Source organism: Solanum lycopersicum, chromosome 5 (assembly GCF_036512215.1).
Source record: "Solanum lycopersicum chromosome 5, SLM_r2.1".
Lineage (NCBI taxonomy): Eukaryota > Viridiplantae > Streptophyta > Magnoliopsida > Solanales > Solanaceae > Solanum > Solanum lycopersicum.
In genome coordinates, this window is record NC_090804.1 from 29,026,255 (window position 1) to 29,039,779 (window position 13,525).

The 13,525-nt window shown below is 29.5% G+C and overlaps 2 pseudogenes; both read right to left on the reverse strand.

The window, feature by feature from the left end:
- Positions 1 to 5,269: 5,269 nt before the first annotated feature.
- Positions 5,270 to 7,390, reverse strand: LOC138348743 (uncharacterized; annotated as a pseudogene).
- On the reverse strand, positions 7,074 to 12,947 carry LOC112941489 (uncharacterized; annotated as a pseudogene).
- Between the last annotated feature and the right edge of the window lie 578 nt (positions 12,948 to 13,525).

Genomic DNA, 13,525 nt, shown 5'->3' on the forward strand with positions numbered 1-13,525 from the left:
TGGACCTTTTGAGATTTTGAGCCGAGTGGGAGAGGTGGCCTATAAGTTGGCCTTGCCACCTAGTTTGTCGGCAGTTCATCCTGTTTTCCATGTCTCTATGCTTCGGAAGTATATTCCGAATGAATCTCATGTGATTTCACTTGATTCTGTGGAGTTGGGTCCAGACTTGACATTTGAAGAGGAGCCTATAGCTATTTTGGATAGGCAGGTTCGAAAGCTTAGAACCAAGGAGATTGCTTCAGTGAAGGTGCAGTGGAAGCACCGATCAGTGAGAGAGGCAACTTGGGAGACTGAGTCTGACATGCGTGCCAGATATCCTCAACTTTTTGAGGCTTCAGGTACTTTCTTTTACCTTATGTTCGAGGACGAACATGATTTTTAGTGGTGGATAATGTAATGACCCAAAAGCTCCTCTTTAGAATTTTTGAATATTTGTTTAACTTAAGTTAATTAATTAATAGTTAATGGGCTAAAGTGATAAAAATTTTAAGACATTATACCATTAGGGGCATGTATTAAATATAAGTTAGTGGATTTGTAGGTTTTAATGAACAGTTGATTATTTTTGTTAAAAAAAAAAAAAAGAAGAAGAAAGAAATAAGGGCCAAAAACCCTAATATTGAAACTTGAAATAGATATTGACGGAAAAAGGAAAAGGATAACTTTCCGAGGAGAACGTCACAACTCCCACACAATCAAAGTGGCGGCTAAATTGCATCAGGTAATTAAGAACATTTGAAACACTAAATTGAATTATAGAGGTTATATTATTATTATTAGTTTATTATTATAATGGGTTAGGAAAGAAAGTTGAGGAATTGAATGATGCAAAACCAAATTTGGTACCTATACGTGCAGTAAGAGCTGGACATAAAGATCTTGGTGGCCACACTAATGATCGCCACATGTTGTAAAGTAATCATTATGACGAATTGATGATTTTGCTTTATATTTTTATACAGTGGTTCATTGTTCAGGTTAAGTAGCTATAGCCTAATTTTTGGTTTCACAAACTGTTTTTAGTTATCCAATTATGATTCATATATTTGATATATTAGTGTAAGTTACTAAGTAACAGGCATGTTATACGTATTGGAGGTGGGTATGAATATGGCTGATTTATATGGTCTAATCATTGTCCAATGATGGCCTAATCATTGGACAATGATCCTTGGGAAATTTAAGTGAGGAATAGTGATAGTTAATTAGGTACTGCTGCACGAATATTTTATCCCTGTGCTTTCTTTTAAAATTAATATATATATATGGTATCGCATTATTATTAAAGTTATGAGTTAGTAATAGAAGTAATCAAATATTAGATTAAAATGTTATATGAATATAATTAAATTTATGGTATTGGGAAATTATGCTTTAACCTTAGACTTGAAATTTGGAAATATGAGAATTGATATGTTAACTTAATTATAAAGTTGGATAAGCTTTTCGGTCTAAGCTAAACCTATATAACGTAAGTGTTGTTAGTGTCGGAATCTGATTCCAACTATATACTTGAATAGATTGCATTGGTTTGGAAGCTCAACGAAAGGGGAAAACACAAGTCCCGGAGTGATTGTTCCTTGATTTGAGGCAAGTGGATTTCTAAACTCTTGTTAAGCGTACGAAATTCGTGTATATCCTTGTGTGATGTTGAGAATGATTTAGAGACTTGTTGTTTATTTGTTGGTGTTGTATTTCTTGTTGTAAATTGTGTTTGGTTATCAAATGGTTATCTCCTCCCTTTTCATTTGAGCATGTCACTTGCATTGTATCTGAGACATTGTTGTGGTAAGAGGATGGTGTACTATTTTCGAGGGTCGTATCGCGCGCCGCGATGGATTTTATATTTCGAGGGACGTATCGCGCGCCGCGAAGGTTACTACTTATCGAGGGTCGTGTCGTGCGCCGCGACAGATGCATGGACAGATATGTCCCCCATGGGTCCCGGACTGAGAGACAGCGGGTGTGTATCGTTAGGGAAGACATGCATCACTATACTTGACATTGCATTCCATTGCATTGCACATACTTATTATTGATGAACTTGAACATGTGTTTTGTTGATCTTGTGAGTGTTTCTCTGTGAAGCTTGTGACTGTTGAATATTGAGTTGTTATTGAGAATGTGTAAACTAATAGGGTGTGGTTATTGAGTTGTGTGTTTGGTAAACTGTAACCTATTAGACTGTATCGTGGAGGTTTAGATATGGTGTAAGGAGTGCCCGTATTTTGTTCACTTAACTTGTGTTTAGAGGTTTGCTTGTTGGGTACCGCGTGGTTTGGTACTCACCCCTTGCTTCTACAAATTTTTGTAGGATACGAGCCTGGATCATCGTGATACTTGTCATTCTTTTCGTTTCCGAGGCATCTTGTGGAGGATTGTGAGGTAGCTGCTTGTCATCTCAGCGAACTTTCCTACTCCAGTTTATGACTTTGTTTTTACTTGAAAGACAACTTCATTCAGACTTCTACTTTATTTCAATTCTAGTATTTACATTAGAGGCTTGTGCACGTGACAACCTGATTTTGGGGATTGGATTAATATAACTTGGTTTCATAATAGGAATTGTTGTTGGATTGTCATTTACTTCCGCACTTTGTTAGATATTTGGTTTTAGGCTGACTTGTCTTGGTGGGATAAGACGAGTGCCATCACACCCATTTTTGGGTCGTGACAGGTGGCTTACTACACCATGCGGAAATAAGATAGGAGCAAAAAGAGTAAATAATAAACAACGAAAAACTATGGAATGGATAAAAGGAAGTGAAAAGATAAACCAAGAAATGGAAAATATAAATAATAAACAAATAACGCAATTAGAAATTATTATATTTGCTATAGACAAAGTCAAATTAATTAATGAACAATTAGAACAATTATATAGTGAAGATCCATTACAAGGATGGGAAAAACATAAGACAAAAGTAAAAATTGAATTAATAGATGAAAATAGTATAATAACACAGAAACCATTAAAATATAACTTTGATGATCTAGAAGAATTTAAAATACATATAAATGAATTGTTAGAAAATAATTACATACAAAAAAGCAATAGTAAACATACAAGTCCAGCATTTATAGTAATAAAACATAGTGAACAAAAACGAGGTAAAAGTAGAATGGTCATAGATTATCGTAATCTAAATGCTAAAACCAAAACATACAATTATCCAATACCAAACAAAATACTAAAAATAAGACAAATACAAGGATATAATTATTTCAGTAAATTTGACTGTAAATCAGGATTTTACCACCTAAAACTAGAAGAAGAATCTAAACAATTAACAGCATTCACAGTACCGTTTCTATGAATGGAATGTTTTACCTTTTGGATATAAAAATGCACCAGGTAGATTCCAACATTTTATGGATAACTGTTTTAACTAGCTAGAAAACTGTATTGTATATATAGATGACATATTGTTATATTCTAGAACACAAGATGAACATATAAGATTATTGGAAAAATTTATACATATAGTAAAAAATGCAGGTATAAGTTTGAGTAAAAGAAAAGCAGAAATTATGAAATCACAAATAGAATTTCTAGGAATACAAATAGATAAAAATGGAATAAAAATGCAAACACATATAGTACAAAAAATAATTACTATTGATGAAAATATAGATACAAAGAAGAAATTACAATCCTTTCTAGGATTAGTAAATCAGGTAAGAGAATATATACCAAAATTAGCAGAACATCTAAAACCATTACATAAAAAACTTAAAAAAGATGTAGAATATCATTTTGACAATAAAGATAAAAAACACATAGGAAATATTAAGAATTTATGTAAAAAAACTACCAAAACTATATTTTCCTGATGAAAATAAAACATTTACTTATATTATCGAAACAGATTCAAGTGATCATAGTTATGGAGGAGTTTTAAAATACAAATATGAAAAAGAAAAAATAGAACACCATTGTAGATATTATTCAGGATCTTATACAGAAGCACAAATAAAATGGGAAATAAATAGAAAAGAATTATTCGCATTATATAAATGTTTATTAGCATTTGAACCATATATTGTTTACAATAAATTTATTGTAAGAACAGATAACACACAAGTAAAATGGTGGATAACGAAAAAATTAGATGATTCAGTTACAACAAAAGAAATAAGGAGACTAGTATTAAACATACTAAATTTTACATTTACAATTGAGGTAATAAAAACTGACAAAAATATGATTGCAGACTATTTATCAAGACAGAGTTACGCAGCCAAGACAAGATAATGTTATGGAAAACATACTCAAAACCCTGACTACACTTTGTACAAAAGTGGACAGTATGGGCTTGAGAATTCAAAAGCTAGAAGAAAAGGAAGAATCTACAAGTCAGCAGCATGACTCTAAAAATGCGGAGCTACGTCGTTCGGCGGATGGTAAAAAGCCAGAACTAGAAGGAGACGTTGGGAAACTCCATAAAACCCATAACAATGTTTGTTCAGATACAGCTGCAGGTACAAGTAAAAGAACTAGTGAAAAACCAAAAAACACAAACTTAAACCAGTTATTTGCAAAACCATTTACCCAAAAACCACAAATGCAAATACCAGCAGAACCACAAACATCAACCTATGCAGTAAGCCTACAAAACGACAAAAAAAGATATAACTATATTACCCAATCTTACATTGAAAACATATACAAAATCCAAAAATACCTAAACCTAAACCCAAGATCTACACAAACAAAAAATCCCGAAGAAGATTATATAACCCAGAAACTACAAGGATATAACAAACTTATTGCACAACCTAAGACCAACCCCAACCTAGTAAAAACATGTTATAACTACGGACTACTAAATACAGTATACACATATACCGGAGAAGAGATAGTCGGAATACCAGAATTACATAGAGCATTTCTGACATATAAAAGAATTACCAAAGGAAATTTATTCTATATAAAATGTTATACAGCACCAGCAGAGATATTATACGAAGAGATAAAATCACCAATACAGGTGGTAAAGATAGGATTAACAAAAGATATGATTATTCCAGAAGAAATAGAAAAACAAAATGAGATACCAAAAGTAGAAATACCAAATTTTTATGAAAATAAAAGAATAATTGGTATAGCTACGATTATATACCAAATTTTTATGAAAATAAAAGAATAATTGGTATAGCTACGATTATACAAGAGCTAGCAAACAACTATTTAGATGGCAATGCTATTTGGAGTTATTATGCAAGAGATCAGGTAATGATATATGCAAACTCCAAAGAATTAAGAAAATCAGATATGGACGAAGTTCAAAGATATATATTCGTCATCATCTATAACTATTTCTGCAATTTGTTTTCTTTTTGGATTGTTAGGTAATTTACAGTCTCTAGCTATGTGTCCTGTCTTTCCGCAGTTATAACATGTACATTGGGATATTTTTCTTTTAGGTCTATATGGTCTTTTCATTTTATAGTTTTTTACATAATACCTTCGTCTTGGTTGTTTATATTTATACTTAGTTTTATTTTTTCTATAATTTTTATATCTTTTGGATTTTTGTTTTTTATTTGTACACCCAAACTGTGGTGCCATTTTATTTTTACAACATGATAAATTTTTATTTAGTACTTTTTCCATTTTTAATTTTTCTTTTTGGTTCTCACATAATTGTGTAAACCATTGAGATAGAAATTTTATTCTAGCTCCTAAAGTATCTACCATTCCTTCATTATTCCAATCCTTTATTATTTTTGTACTAAATGGTTCTGGCAATTTTGTAAAATATTGTTTTCTTATTTCTTTTGCTTCGTCTAAATTGTATTTAGCTTTATAATAATATTCTTTGAATGCACAAGTATATTCTTCTATATAACACATTTTACATATAGCTAATTTTGTCATAAGTTGTCTATTTATTATTTTTTTCCTATTTTATTCTCTTATATCCGTGGTCATACCTCCAAATTCACTTCTTATTGCTGATTCATATTTGTCTAGTATATCTATATTTGTTGCTGATGGGGATCCATCCATTTTCTTATCATTCCTAAGTACTTCTAAACTTTCTGAGGGTAGATTTTCTATCCATAATTTTGCTGTTCCTACGAATGTTCTTTCTATGTATCTTGGTGTTTTTGTTGTTTCTATTTTGTTAGCTATTAACTGTTTAGATATATTTCCTGTCCATAGTAATATTGCTTTATTTATGTCTGTGACATAATCTAAATCTAAGAAATTATATTGTTCACTTATTGGTTTTGGTATCCCATTTTTATTTAATCTACTGTTCCATATTGCATTATTTCTATCTGATTGTTGATAACTTTCTGTATAATAAGTTGGTGGTGTCCACCTAGGACTACTTCTAGGACTATTTCGGGGACTATTATCTGGGGTTTTTACTCTTGACGTACTAGGTCTATTCATATCTCCTGTGTTTATTTCTAATTTTTTTAGTTTATTTACTTGTTCTAAAATTTCTGTATATGTCTCACTTATGTCACTTATTTCTGATTTTTGGTCATTTTCATTTTCATCTATTTCATTTATTTCATTTACCTCAAGATCTTCATTTAATTTTTGTTCCATTTCATTTATTTTATTTGTTAATTCTTTTTCTTTTTCTATCTGTTTTTCTTTTTGTTTATTTTCATATAACAATTTTAATCTTGCTAATTCTTTTTCTAGTTCGTTTATTCTTGTATTTTTTATTTCTTCTAAATGTTGTACTTCTTGTTTTGCTTCTACTTTTATTTTTTCTATTTCTTTTGATTTTTCTATTTCTTCATTTTCTTTTGTTATTCTTATCATGGCTGTTAAACTATCTTCTAATCTTGCTGTTTCTTTTTCTAACATCAAGTATAGATTATTTCCTATTTTTTTATATCTTCTTCCTAAATTTGAAAATATTATTTTTATTATCATTCCGTCTTGGTTTTCATATGTCTTTTCGTCTACTGCAAATTCTTCTTTGTTCATTATAATTTATGTATTATATTATGTTGTAATTCATATTCAAGATAATCTAATTCTAATCCTAACATAAATATAACTTTTCTTTGTGCTAGTATTGATTTATTACATGCTCCTGCTAATATATTTTCTTTTAACCTTCTTTTTCTATGTTGTAATTCTTGTTCTTTTTCAGTTATTTTTTCCATTATTTTTTCTATTAATTGTTGTTTATATTTTTCTTTGTTCATACTGTTTTTTCAAATAACAAACATATTTGTATTCTGTTTTCGAAATTATATTTATCAAGTGATCTTTTTTATCGTTATTTGTTTTGATAAGTTGTGATAGTTCATATTCTATATATAAGGATTTTAATTTTTTTCATATTTTTCGTACCTTTTTATCTATCTTGGTTTTTGTTATTTTAGTTTCTTTGCTTGGTGTTGTATTATTCTTCATAAAATGTTTTACTATAATATTCCCTTTTAAGTAGATCTAATCGTTGTATTTCATTAGTATTGTTTATAATATATTCTAGATGTTCAACTTCTCGAGTTCTTAAATAATCGAATAAATTTTCAATTAGTAGTTTTTCATGTAGATCTATGTCTTCTATAGTTTTTACCCAATATTGTAAGTATTCGTAATTTATCATTGGTCTCTGAATATATCTATATCATCATATAAATCATACATGTCATAGTAAAGTTCATCTTGTATACTTTGTATGGTTAGCTCAGTCCAACCTTGGGTTGTTATTTCTATTATTTCATATGTTACCAATTTGTCATAAATTTCTCTTTTTATATCAGTACTCAGATTTTTTAGTATATAGAGTAGTAATATCTTATAATTATCATCATCATCTATTAAATAGGTACTCATTTTATTCATTTTTGCTAAAAGATTTTATTCCTTCCAACCTCTTAATGAATTATACTTATTTATGAAATAATAATAATTTAATAATCATCTCGTCTAGCCACTACTCCAGCTTTCTTTTTTGATTAGTTACCCTAACAGCGCCTCAACTTTGTTTACTCACCTAAACGGCCTTTTTGCCTACCGGTTTCAACTTTAGGATGGCATAGTCTGGGCATACTTATTCGAAGAATATTTCTGTAGCAAACCTTCTAAAGATGCTTATTAGAACATTATTAAGTCATGATAAACAATTATAATCAACAAGAGATTTTCAGGAATAAATTTATTTAGCTACTCATAAATTTGAGAGTGTATATCTGATTTTGTAGATTCGTAGCTCCAATTTTTTCCATAGTTAATAGCTTAATTAGTTAGCTAGCTGTGATACCAATTTTGGGGTGGAAGCGGATTTGTAAGAAGTAGTAGAGAGAAGAAACTTGGAAGAGGCTTGTTTTATTTATGAGGGCAAATGCCTCTTATATACACATACATAATGACCTTTCATCCTTACTATAAGACGATTGGTCTTTACTATTTACACAGTTACTTGACTCTTACTATTTACACAGTAACTTGACTCTTACTATTTACTTTAAGACTTTTATAATTGGCTTTTTACAGCCGACACAACACGACAAAAAAAAAAGACTATTACTTTGTACATATGGCTGATATTCAGCCGACACAAAAAACAAAATACTTTACTTTTTTTTTAATTATTATTATTATTATTCTAAAAGTACCTCAGGGATTATGTCATCCCCTTGGTTACTTTTTGAACAAATATGGTCTGGGTATTTGTGCCCAACTAGCTTGCAGTATCTTGTCATCAGTTCTTCGGATATGAATCCTTGCTTTATTGCTCTAATTGTTGGCGTAGCTTCTGGTTTTAACAGGGACAAAATCCATTTTTGGACTTCTTTCATATCTGCTTGTCTTATTTCTTTTGAATTGGCGTATATCATTAAGTGATCTCTCGAATAGTAGCTCCATATGGCGTTGCCTTGTAGATAGTTATTTGCTAGCTCTTGTATAATAGTTGATAATCCAATTATCCTTTTATTGGCACAGAAACTGGGTATCTCAACTCTTGTTATCTCTGGCTGTTGGCCTATATCTTCTGGGATTATCATCTCTCGTGTTATCCCAATTTTGACAATCTGGATCATTGGCTATATTTCATCATAGAGTATCTCCGTTGGTGCTGTGTAGAATCTTATGAAAAATAAGTTTCCTTTTGTTATATTTTTATATATTAAAAATGCTTTGTGGACCTCTGGGATTCCACTTATTTCTTCACCTGTATATGTATAGACTGTATTTAATAATCCATAGTTATAACAAGTTTTTACTAAGTTTGGATTAGTTTTTGGTTGTGCAATTAACTTGTTATAACCTTGTAGTTTTTGGGTTAGGTAATCTTGGGTTTTTTCTAATGTCGTGGTAGATTTGGGTTTTTGATTCAAAAAGTTTTGTATCTTGTATAGGTTTTCAATATATGTTCGGGATATATGGTTATATGTTTTCTTCTCTTTATGCAGGCTAGCTGCATACGTAGATGTTTGTGGTGCTGAAGTATCTATTATTTGTACCTTTGGAGTAAATGGTTTGGTAAATATGTTATTTAAGTTTGTATTTTTGGTGTAGGTTTCTCCATAGCTCCTTTGCTTGTACCTGCAACATCAGTAATGTCATGGGTTTTAAGGAGTTTTCCAATGTCTCCTTTTAGCTCTGGCTGTTTTTCGTCTGCCGAACACGTAGTTTCGCATTTTTAGAGTCATGCTGCTGACTATTAGCTTTCAGATTTTGTACATCTGTCTCTATTTTTTCGATTTTCTGGCATAGGTTTGTCATTATTGCCAATAGATCTTTCATTGTATCTCTTTCTTGAGAGGTAGTCTACAATAAGATTTTCATCAGTTTTAATAATCTCAATTGTAAATGTAAAATTCAATATATTTAATATCAATCTTCTTATTTCTTTTGTTATAACTGAATCAACTATCTTTTTGGTTATCCACCACTTTACCTGTGTGTTATCTGTTCTTACAATAAATTTATTGTAAACTATATATAGTTCAAATGCTAACAAACATTTATATAGTGCAAATAATTCTTTTCTATTTATTTCCCATTTTGCTTGTGCTTCAGTATATGATCCTGAGCAATACCTGCAATGGTGTTCTATCTTTTCTTTGTTATATTTATATTTTAGTACTCCTCCATAATTGTGGTCACTTGAATCTGTTTCAATTATATATGTAAATGTTTTACTTTCATAAGGGAAATATAGTTTTGGTAATTTCTTGCATAATTTTTTGATATTTCTTATGTGTTCTTTGTCTTTGTTGTCAAAATGATATTCAACATCTTTTTTGAGTTTTTTGTATAGTGGTTTTAAATGTTCTGCTAGTTTTGGTATGTATTCTTTTACTTGGTTTACTAATTCTAAGAATGATTGTAATTTCTTTTTTGTATCTATATTTTCATCAATAGTAATTTTTTTTGTACTATATGAGTTTGCATTTTTATTCTATTTTTATCTATTTGTATTCCTAGAAATTCTATTTGTGGTTTCATAATTTCTGCTTTACTTTTACTTAAACTTATACCTGAATGTTTAATTATATGTATAAATTTTTCTAATAATCTTATATGTTCATCTTGTGTTTTAGAATATAGTAATATATCATCTATATATACAACACAATTTTCTAACTGGTTAAAACAGTTATCCATAAAATGTTGGTATGTACCTGGTGCATTTTTATATCCAAATGGTAATACATTCCATTCATAGAATCCTTGCGGTACTGTGAATGCTATTAATTGTTTAGATTCTTCTTCTAGTTTTAGATGGTAAAATCCTGATTTACAGTCAAATTTACTAAAATCATTATATCTGTGTATTTGTCTTATTTTTAGTATTTTGTTTGGTATTGGATAGTTATATGTTTTAGTTTTGGCATTTAAATTTCTGTAGTCTATAACCATTCTACTTTTTCCTCTTTTTTGTTCACTGTGTTTTATAACTATAAATGCTGGACTTGTATGTTTACTATTACTTTCTTGTATATAATTTTTTTCTAGTAATTCATTTATATGTATTTTAAATTCTTGCAAATCATCAAAGTTGTATTTTAATGGTTTTTGTGTTATTATACTATTTTCATCTATTAATTCAATTTTTATTTTTGTTTTATGTTTTTCCCATCCTTGTAGTGGATCTTCACTATATAATTGTTCTAGTTGTTCATTAATTATTTTAACTTTGTCTATTGTAAATATAATGATTTCTAATTGTAAAATTTGTTTTTCATTTATATTTTACATTTCCTGGTTTATTTTTTCACTGCATTTAATCCATTCTATAGATTTTTGTTGTTTATTTTTTACTCTTTTTGCTCCTATTTTATAGCCACATGGCGTAGTAAGCCACCAGTGTGTTTTTGTTATTATATGTCGGTAAAATTTGTCTAGAAATGGCATTCCTAGCAACATATCTTTTATTGTGAATTCAAAATTATACATTTCTTCTATTGTTAGTATTTTATCCCATATTTGTATTTTTATATTTTTTGCTTTATATTTAATCATACATCCTTCGTTATTAAATCCTGTTACTACCATAGGTGTTTTTAATTTTTCCCATTTATCTTCTGGTAAGCAATTATATTTACATATATTCGCTTCTGCTCCTGTATCTATCATAGGGGTATAATATCTGTTGTGATATCCTTCTACAATAATATTTGCAAGTATAAATATTTTCATTAATCATTTTGTTCTTTTTATAATTATTTTCTTATTTTGACAAGTTATTGTTAATTGTTCATTTTCTATGTTGTACGGTTTAACTTTTTCTAACCATTTTATTTCTCATGTAATATTATGGTTTCCTTGGTATATTTTAAATGGTATTACTAAGGGTATTCCTCCTATAATTATTTCTTTTTCCGTTGTTTCTTCATTTGTGTTTACAGTCTCACTAGGTAATCCAGGGCATATATGTCCTGTTTTTATAATTTCTTCTTCTAATACTAATCCTCTTGTTATGTAATTTTCTTCTTGTCCTGTATTTATAAAGATTTTATATTTTCTTTGGTCTATTATTCCTGTTATGTAATAATGATATGGTGTTATTTCTTCCTTATCTAATAAGTTTTGTGGGATTTCATAGTTCCTTTTAGATGTACTCATTCTTGATGAGGTAGCTCTTGTTAACGTATTTGGTACGCTTGAAGTGCTCAATCTTTCTTTTACAATTTCTAAATCTTCTTCTATGTCAATTTCTTTATAGCTATAGTCATTATTGTCTATTACAGTAATTATTTTTTCAAAAGGATTTTCTATTTTTATTTTATCAATTTTATTTCTTGCTGTTATTTTATGCTTTGTTGTTAATATGTATAGGTTTTTACATCTTGCTGTAAATACTTTGCTACCTGGTGCTAGTTCTATTCCAGACATTTTCCAATATAGGACTAATGATTTATCTATATTTCTATCTGTTAATGGTACTGTGTAATTAGCACTTATTATAAATTTAAATTTTTGATATATTAAGTTTCTTTTACTGCACTAATTACACTTTTTTCTATAGGGTGTATAATTCTATTATCTGCTAAATATATTTCAATAGGTGTATCTATTCCTTCTCTAAAACAAGCTTTTATTAATATTTTTGTTCCTCCTAAATGTACATATTTTATGGCTGATATTCAGTCGACACAAAAAACAAAATACTTTACTTTTTTATTTATTATTATTATTTTTAAAGTACCTCAGGGATTTCGGATATGAATCCTTGCTTTAATGCTCTCGTTGTTGGCGTAGCTTCTGGTTTTAACAGGGACAAAATCCATTTTTGGACTTCTTCCATATCTGCTTGTCTTATTTCTTTTGAATTGGCGTATATCATTAAGTGATCTCTCGAATAGTAGCTCCATATGGCGTTGCCTTGTAGATAGTTATTTGCTAGCTCTTGTATAATAGTTGATAATCCAATTATCCTTTTATTGGCATAGAAACTGGGTATCTCAACTCTCGTTATCTCTGGCTGTTGGCCTATATCTTCTGGGATTATCATTTCTCGTGTTAGCCCAATTTTGACTATTTGGATCATTGGCTTTATTTCATCATAGAGTATCTCCGCTGGTGCTGTGTAGAATCTTATGAAAAATAAGTTTCCTTTTGTTATCTTTTTATATATTAAAAATTCTTTGTGGACCTCTGGGATTCCACTTATTTCTTCACCTGTATATGTATAGACTGTAATAATCCATAGTTATAACAAGTTTTTACTAGGTTTGGATTAGTTTTTGGTTGTGCAATTAACTTGTTATAACCTTGTAGTTTTTGGATTAGGTAGTCTTGGGTTTTTTCTAATGTCGTGGTAGATTTGGGTTTTTGATTCAAAAAGTTTTGTATCTTGTATAGGTTTTCAATATATGTTCGGGATATATGGTTATATGTTTTCTTCTCTTTATGCAGGCTAGCTGCATACGTAGAATGTTTGTGGTGCTGAAGTATCTATTATTCGTACCTTTGGAGAAAATGGTTTGGTAAATATGTTATTTAAGTTTGTATTTTTTGGTGTAGGTTTCTCCATAGCTCCTTTGCTTATACCTGCAACATCAGTAATGTCATGGGTTTTAAGGAGTTTCC